General features: G+C 36.7%; 1 protein-coding gene and 1 long non-coding RNA gene across 2 annotated transcripts in view; one reads left to right on the top strand and one right to left on the bottom strand.

Moving 5' to 3' along the window:
- LOC103148994 (uncharacterized) overlaps nt 1-8,757 on the top strand; it is a 10,364-nt gene extending 1,607 nt beyond the window's left edge. Inside the window, exons 2-3 of the long non-coding RNA XR_477418.2 lie at nt 245-246; nt 8,741-8,757. This is a non-coding gene — a long non-coding RNA (uncharacterized LOC103148994). The remainder of the gene's footprint in view (nt 1-244; nt 247-8,740) is intronic.
- LOC103148993 (ribonuclease inhibitor-like) overlaps nt 1-8,900 on the bottom strand; it is a 45,516-nt gene that overhangs the window by 17,685 nt on the left and 18,931 nt on the right. The window lies entirely within an intron of this gene.

Raw genomic sequence — 8,900 nt, 5'->3', positions numbered from 1 at the left:
ACAAAACACAAAAACAAAATCAGTATCTTTAACCTAGAGACAATGATTTTGTTTTTATTTAGATTTAGATTTTATTTGAAGGGATTTTGTTCTTTCTCTTGTACGAATGTCTTATGTGTTCAGGAGATAAAATCTTAGTAGACGTCTTACTGCATTGGAGATGGTCAGCCAGATTATTCAGATTCATTATTCTCAAGAAGTTCAGAGTGATCTTCATCAATGCCTCTCTGCTGTTCTTCCTCAGCTGTTTCTTCTCATTTTCCAACAACCCACAAATCTGACTCTCTGTGCATATTTTGGAAACTGGACTGAGAACCTTCTGGATCTTCTTCAGCTCATTTTTCACAAAAGTGAAAATGTTGTCCTCCAGCAGCTGGAACAGAATAGATTGTGATTGAAAAATAATTTTGATAATGATAGATAGGACATCAATGCCATGACTGTGTATGTGATCAACTATATAAACTTCTGTGTGGACAACATATTTCCCACCAGAACAGTGAGAGGCCTCTCTAATAACGAACCATGGATCAGCAGTGATCTGAAACCATAACAAGAGAGCTTACAGGGAGGAAGACAGAGAATTATTGAAATCCATACAGAAGCAGCTCAACGTCAAGATTAGACACAGCATGGAAAAGTACAGGCAGAAGCTACAGAACAAACTACAAAGGAATGAATTTAGAGAGGGGTGGTCAGAGATTACAAAGATCACAGGGTACAAGTAAAAGAGAACTGGATAGGTGAAAGTCTGGATAGATTCTGGACAGATTCAGTTCATTAACAAGCTTATTAACTTTCTCTTCTCCACCCGATCAGAGTTCCCACCCTCCTTTGACCTACAGTTTTCCCATCAAACTTGAGATGTTTTATTTTCCACTCCAGTTATGAGGTCTTCTACTTCTACAAGTTGGTCTTCAGCCAAATTAGGAGATGTTGCTGGTCCCTTTGCCTCCACCTCCCATGTGTCTGTCTCTCGACGTCAAGTGAAGAGGCTACAGTTCCTAGCCAACATCAATAGGAATTTTATAATCTCTCTGTGGTAGGTGGATGGGCATGAGTGCAAGGAGACACAGAAATGGACTAGAGGGAAGTGTTTGCCCTGTAGCAGAGCTAATTTTCCTACATTCTGCCTGCCAAAATGCCTCTATATTTTACACTCCCATAAGTAATGACATCCAGTCCCTGTGACTAACGTACATTTGGGACAGTTTCAAGAACTTCCCATACTCGCTACATATATAAGGCATAGTCAAAATATCTTTTCATGCTTCTGAATCAATTGTAATTTTAAGTGTTGTGTTCCAGATTAATCTTAAATTCTCCCATCTATCTTTCTAGTTGGAAGCTTCTTAAGATTCTCTCTAATACACTTCTTAACAGGAGATCCTTCCTGCCAATAGCCATCAACATCTCTATGAAGAATGTTGAACATTGTGACTTGCAATATTTTACTTCAATAAAATATTTCTGAATTAAAATGAATTTGAATGGTGTGTACTGTAAGTAGAACAAACAAAAACGTAGATTTTGTACATTTACTGACCTTAAATATGGAGTCCAGCTGCATTTCATTGTGGGCAGCTTGAGATCTGGGATCATCAGAGTACTGATGATCCACTCTGTGAAAGAAGCAGGAAGAGTTTATTGGTAAATAGATTTACTAATAAATTAATACTAATAAATTTATTAGTAAATGAATTCACTAATAAATTTATTTACTAAAATAAATTTATTAGATATTAAATCTCCAAATATACTGCAATAAAAGTCATTTTAAATGTTCATAGCATCAAATAAACACAATAAAATAAAATTTAATGAATAATTTAATAATTAATATGAAGAGGAATATGAAATATAAAGGTGAATGCCCACATAGCACTGACTTGAACAGTGACCATGGGTTGTGAGAATCATCTCATCAATCTCTTCACTCATTTTTTCCATATACAATGCTAGAACACATCCAATACACCCTACGCAGTAAGAGAAAAATCTATGAAAAAGATCTCAAAGTTCACAATCACATGCTGAAATTAACTTGTTTTACACACTTGTAGTATTCAGAAACAGCTCACCTTTCTGCTGCTGGAGGTTGATTTTGTTTAAATTCAAACCAAAGATCCTTTGAAACATGGCTTTTAAAGGACACATTCTGGTATGTATGCTCATTTTCAGCTGTGGTATTCTTCATTCTAAGAAAAAAAATTCTCTTAAATATTGCTAGCACTTTATTTCACTCAGATGAAGAGTTTTGACAAATTCTGTTTGTAGAGACTCTGCTCCCTGCAGGTGGCAGTCTGTATGCCTTTAAAGCTACTGGCTGACCCTGTCTGCAGCAACGTTAATCTGAGTTATTTTTTTTAGTATAGTATTAAAAATAACAAAGATAGACATACAGCAGTGTGCTGTTATATGTCAGTTTGTTGATATTTCACAGTATTATATTATGGAAGTGTTCTGTTTTTGCCATCTAGTGGCGGAATGTAGGTACTACATTTAAGAGTCTGCCGTTTTTGATGATGTCATAAAAAGCAGACAAGGCAGGAGAATACAAAACATGGTTTTCTCTCAGCAAAACTTCAACTTCGATTCAGTTGGTCTTTGAAAGCACTGTTGGTATGTATTCAATTTTGCAATGGATATTTAGTTTAAGAATAATTTAGCCATTTGTAAGACAGCAGTATTTCTTTTATAAGAACTTTTATAGCCTTAAGCTTAATATTTTACCCTACTCCAACTGGCTTCAGTAAAGAGCTTTTTTGTGTCAGTATAACTGACTGTGTTGGGAGTTTGTTGTATAATTTCAACAATTTCTTACAGGCAAGTGAAGGTTATGGAAGTCAGCATTTCACAGAATGACAAACTGTTCCTATGAACTTTTACTGCAGTGTTTTAGAAGACAGATATTTAACACTCTGCACTGCATGAAAATAGCAGCATGTGAAACAGATCTAAACTGATCTTTCAAAAATGGTGGAACTGACTCAGTTTACACAGTTATAACGGTTAGAATCACCTCATCTCTATGCAGCTACATGCCAGTTTTGATTTAAAGACTTAACAAAATAAATATTAAATTATTTTCTTGTCTTTTAAAGATCATATATAATATCCAAGCAAAGAAAAAGAAAACAGTAAATTATCATGTTAATATTTTTCAACTTAATTATAACATTACTATATGCTAAAGTATAGGGCATTATACTTTGTCATATAGAACTATATTTACAACAGAAAAATGATCATTTGTTTCATCTGCAGAGGAAACACATCCTTCATTTGCACATCTACTCTGATTTTCATTGACAACTTTTGCAGGAAAAAGATTAGCTGTCGCTGAAACATCATTTTAATGTCAAAATATGTTCATTTACTCTCAGAGATGGCTGTGTATGTTGATCTCAATCAGTCTTCTGTCCTTGGTTTTGCAAACTGTCTAAAACACACCAGCTCATTAATAAACCTTCTGTCAACCTTTGTTTTTTGTACATTGTCTATATTTAAATCCTGGACCTTTAGATTTGTTACTTTCCCTTCTGGCCCTTCATTCCCAGAGTTGAGCCAAAGAGTTGCTCACTTTTCGTGGGAGTGTGTGACTACGGTTTTACATAATAGAAAAAATTGAATTATTGGGTAAAGGAAAATTAAAGGGGTTTTATTTAGTAGATAAAATGATTGTTAGATTGGATGGAACTGTCTCAGACATCAACAGTAATGAGCTGGTATGGCTTGTAGGTAACTTTGAAGGTTTGTTAAAAGAAATTCAATCTTTATTAATATTTTAGTTCTAAATTCTAACTGGACATATTCCATTATATTGTCTGTTTTGGATATTTAAGGCCATGCATAGGTTATAAACAAACTTAGAATAGATAAATGTCTAAACTTAGAGCTCACCTCCCTGAGGATGGTCCAGAACATTCAAAGTCAATGTGAAGATCATAGGAGCTCTCGCTCTGACCCGACATGTGGCCAGGCTGTGGTTCACGTTCAGGTTCAAGTGGGAATTTCTGATGGGTCCTGAAAATAGAAATATTATTATAACCCATTTTATAAGGTTCTGTTTACATAACAGACATTGGATGATAATCCCATATGGACAGGAAATGGAATGAAAAAGGCGACCTAGTGACTGTTTTCAAGTAAAATAACATCCCAGTGTTAATTGCATATTTTGAACATTTAACTGACTTTGAGACGCAGTCAGAACCTCCATATAGTGAGCAGCTGGTTATTTTGATCTGGGTTGTATTTAACAGAAAATCAATCATTGAATGTCTGATCAGCCTCCTTCTTTCTATGATGAATCATGTTGATCATCCAGATGAGGAAATGTGTTGGAAGCTGGTGATTCTCTCCATCTGTGTCCTGCTGGAGCCCAGAGCTCTGACCAACAGGCTGCTGTCACTCAGCTGCTTCTGCATCACTGACTTGCTGTCTGGAAGAAACACTGATACCAGGCTGAGCTGCTCTGTTCAGTCTGGATGACGCAGCAAAGAGGAGCAGCAGCAGCTTCATCACCACGTCTGTTTGGGCCTGATGTAGTGAACGCTGTGTGAAAAGGGCTGTGGGCACTTAGTGATGGTGACCTCACCTCTGACCTTTGCTCTGGCTCCCATCTTCCCCACACAGAGTGGTTTTAGAGGGAGGGACTCCCTCCTCTCTGTCCTCACACTGATCCATGCTGCTGAATTCACTTCAGCTCACACACACTTTCTGGCTTCACCTGCAGAGGAAACACACATCATTCATCAGCTCTGATCATCCTTTACATCATTAGAGCTGGAAAAAGACCAGCTGCTCCTCATTTTCCTATCAACGACCTTGAAAAGTTCTCCTGGACAGCTGAGATCTTCTTCTGGGTCAGTTTTCTCTGTTTTGATGTACAAACTGTCTAAAACCCAGCAGTTAATTGTTAAAGGTGCAGTACTACATACCTTCTGTTTAATAGCACAGTCAAGTAACTATGTTACCTTCAGTTGTCATAACATGATGCACATATGAAAAATAGCTTAAAAGACATTTGATTTTGCAATTTGATGCCTTCAAATTGGAACTACACAATGATTAGGAAGAAATAAACCTTTAAATCTGATTACTGCAAGACAGAGGTTTTTAACAAGACTTCTGTCTTGTTAAAAANTGGAACTACACAATGATTAGGAAGAAATAAACCTTTAAATCTGATTACTGCAAGACAGAGGTTTTTAACAAGACTTCTGTCTTGTTAAAAAGTTCCTGCTTGTTCAAAACTCCCCCATCAGCATCATAACAATGATCCTCCATTATACCGTTTTCCATTGTTAGGAGGAGCATTGGACTCAGTAGTCCCAATGATAAGTGTAGCAGACACACACCTCTGCCAGGTGTTTGCTAAATGCTGCTGCCACTAGTCTGGAGGAGCCGTGTGAGGGAGGTGTGGGGGAAGGCTGCTTTGTGAGGTGGAAGCTTAGCTGGAGACTGCAGCTCCGAGGAGGAGCTTTGGGTAAATGGGCTGCACAATCATATAAGATCATGAATAAACATTCTCAGAAAATATTTCCTATTCCATCATCTTAAGGGGATGATCTTCCCTCTGTTATTCTTTCTTTGTGCTTTTGCTTCTGGTCCTCCTTTTTCCATGAGCTCTTCCTTACTTGTGTAGTACCTTCATTCCTTAGATCTTTCCTTGCTTGTCTCCTATTTACTTTCCTCTCTTTCATCCTTCTGGCATTACTTTCTTTGTATTTCCCACACTGTGGTTGAATCTGGATCCCTAGAGATTTCTGATGCATTTTTGTTTTTGGACTGTTGAATGCAAAAAACTTGGGAATTGTTCATGAAAGATCCAGGAACCTGGCGAACACGCTGGTCAGTGACCCAGTTTGTGTGAAATCTTATGAACCAGATTAAAATATGAAGGTATTTGATTCCACTGATGCAATGACCAACTTTTCCTGTTTTTAACCATGACTGAATAAACTGGACCTTGGAATGAGTGACCTGTTGAGTTGTAATTTGTTTAATCATACACAAACCGATTGGTTTTTGGGTCATGATAAACTCTGATTTACACACTATAAAAATACATTTACTCAGTGAACATCACCCTGTTGTCAAGCCAAAACCAAAAATGGAGCAACAGTGAAATCCAGGCATAACTGAGCCTGTGAGCAGCAGGAGAAACACATGAGTTTGAAAATATTGGAGGCAGAAAGTGAAGCAACTGAAGCAGGATCATAAAAGATCAAAGGTCAGATTAATCACCATGGATCAGATGGGAAGAGCAGTGATGGCGGATTTTACTGAACTTGGTTTTGAAGATTCAGCAACTTTTATGAATTTAAGATGAAAATATTGCCATCAGGTTTTTTTTTAGTCTTTTTTTAGGAGATATAATCCTAACTCATAACTGTAATGATTGTCAACACCTAATGGGTTTACACTGTGGAACTACACAATGATTAGGAAGAAATACACCTTTAAATCTGATTACTGCAAATACTTTTTGTTTTATTGATACAATCTTTAGAGCCAATATGAGTCTTTTTGTGCTTTATGATGTAAATCACTTTGAACTGTCTTGTTGCTGAAATGTGCAAAGAGACTTGACTTTTAGATTACCTGTCTTTTTCATGAATTCCGGTCTTAAATGTTTAATCTACAAAAGTACAGCTGTTTTTTCAAGCTGCTCTCTGAACAGTTGATATTTTACAGCTGCTATAAACAGCAAGGAGGAGAAACATCACAAGTTCTGTTTTTATCACTCTCTACATTTATCAAATGGGTCTTCATTCTTAAAGGGACAGAAATACATTTTAAAATGATCCAGAAGGTTTAACTGGTGGCAGAACCTTAAAGAGACGGTTCAGGTTTCAAGTGGATTTTTGTATCTATACAAATCAACAGCAAAACCTGCATAGAGTTCTGCTTTTAAGCTCCAAGATATTTAGCTTTTAGTCAAATCATTTTGGAACTGGTTGGGTCCACAAAGTTCTAATGATCTAAGTAACATATTTAATATCATGTTGTTTAAATCCAGTTCATCATCAATATATAATCCTGTAATTCAGTCTTGAAACTGTAGAGATGAATCTTTGAGCTGAAATCATTAGTGAACATGTTCTCCACATGCAGATAGATGAAACAAACAGGAAAGTTCCTGAAGACAAAGTAGCAAACAAAACTAACTTACAGTTTGTTGAAATGGTCCAAAGAAGAGTTGAAGAACAACATCTGAACAACAGACTTAGACTCAGGAGGTGGAGCTTCACCTGTGATGGAGGCGGGACAGGTAGGCAGCAGCAGGTGGAGTTCCTGGAAACTTCAAGGTTCAAAGTTTTTTTTTTTCCCAATCCTCAAGAAGCCATTTGGTTTCCAGCTTCAAGTCAGACATCAGAACAAAAAACACACACACACCAAACAGCAGCTCTATTTCCTGGTTTTCCTGTAAAAACCTGAGACAGCAGCAGGATTCAGTGTGTTCTCCACAGTCACAGTGTGTCTCTGCGTCCTGAAGGATCCAGTCAGCCGCAGATCTTCACCCGGCATCTGATTCTGGTGTCAAATAAATCATCTGAAAAGAAATGGAAATAAAACCTCCAGGTCACCTTCAATAGACTTTTTGTTTGAATTGATTGTCTCTTTATTTCATAGCTTTGAGTCCTTATGTTTTTAAGACTCAGTCACATGACACCAGACCTCTTGCTTGCTCTCGTGTATATTGAATATATTAAACATCTGTCAGGAATCAAAAGTTTGCTTTGACTTGAAAAGAAAGGATGAGAGCTCTCATGTCACAGCCCCCTTGACCAGATGTAGTTGTGAACACTCAGTTGTCTGATGGCTAATGGAGTGGAAAATATGTAGGTCTGTTTAGAAAACAAAAAATTGTCTTTAACATTTTTTGAAACCTGTCCTCTCTCGTTATTCCTGGCATCCCATATACCTGGTTGCTCACATGTGCCAGGGCATGTTTTGGCTCAACAGAAAGGATATCTCTGGATAGTATTTTAATTGCACGTGTGACTTTATTAAACCAGTTTCACAACCATGGGGAAAGCCACATTAATTCCCCCATTAATACTTTTTTTTTACTAATGATAAATTTTATTAGTTAACTTCAAAACGGCCTGAAAGTCATCCTGAATCATTTTCTGCTGGTTTGGTGAGACAAAACCAGAAAGACAGCAAACTGCTATTCAGTCTGGAAGTAAAGAATCTCTTCTTGGCTCTTCTGTCACGTTCACCATGTTTTTTCATGGCTTGGAAATCTGTCAAGTTGGAAATCTTTTAATGTAATTTTTGACTTTTTTTTAAGTCAACATAAAAAAAAAATGTTTTAACGAAATAACCATTAGTTTTGCTGAAATTGTTGGACATAGGACCAGAATAGAATGAGAAGCAAATTATTCAAATCCAGAAGAAAATCTGTTTATTGCTTAAAAAAACACAAATAACTGAAGTAAACATACAAAAGGAAGATTCAACATTTGAATTCAAGACGTTTAGAAAAAAATAAACAGATAACATTTAAATAAAATGCGACTCATGAATGAACAGATAAAACCAAGAGATCATCAACATTCTGATAATCTGTGTGAAATGTTTACTGGATTTGGACAAAATTATGTGGATTCTGGAATAATCCCAATTTAGGAGCAGAAGAGGAAGACATTTCATAGAAATCATTTAGAAGAGTTTCAACAAGAAACAAATTGAATTTATGAACCTAAAAATGTGTTTCTGAGTAAAGGACACAGACATGAAGTATCCATTAAACTGAAAGTTTCTCTGACAGGAGGAGACTCAACTCAGCACAGAGACACAGAGGAACCAGAAAACCAAACTCTAAATCCAGGAATTAGAGGTTCAGTGAATGTGGTGTTGAAGGTGTGGAGGTGGATCAGAGAGTC

Source organism: Poecilia formosa, unplaced genomic scaffold (genome assembly GCF_000485575.1).
Source record: "Poecilia formosa unplaced genomic scaffold, Poecilia_formosa-5.1.2 Scaffold216, whole genome shotgun sequence".
Classification (NCBI taxonomy): domain Eukaryota; kingdom Metazoa; phylum Chordata; class Actinopteri; order Cyprinodontiformes; family Poeciliidae; genus Poecilia; species Poecilia formosa.
The sequence above is the reverse complement of the archived record's forward strand: the minus strand, read 5'-3'. Positions and strand labels throughout refer to the sequence as shown.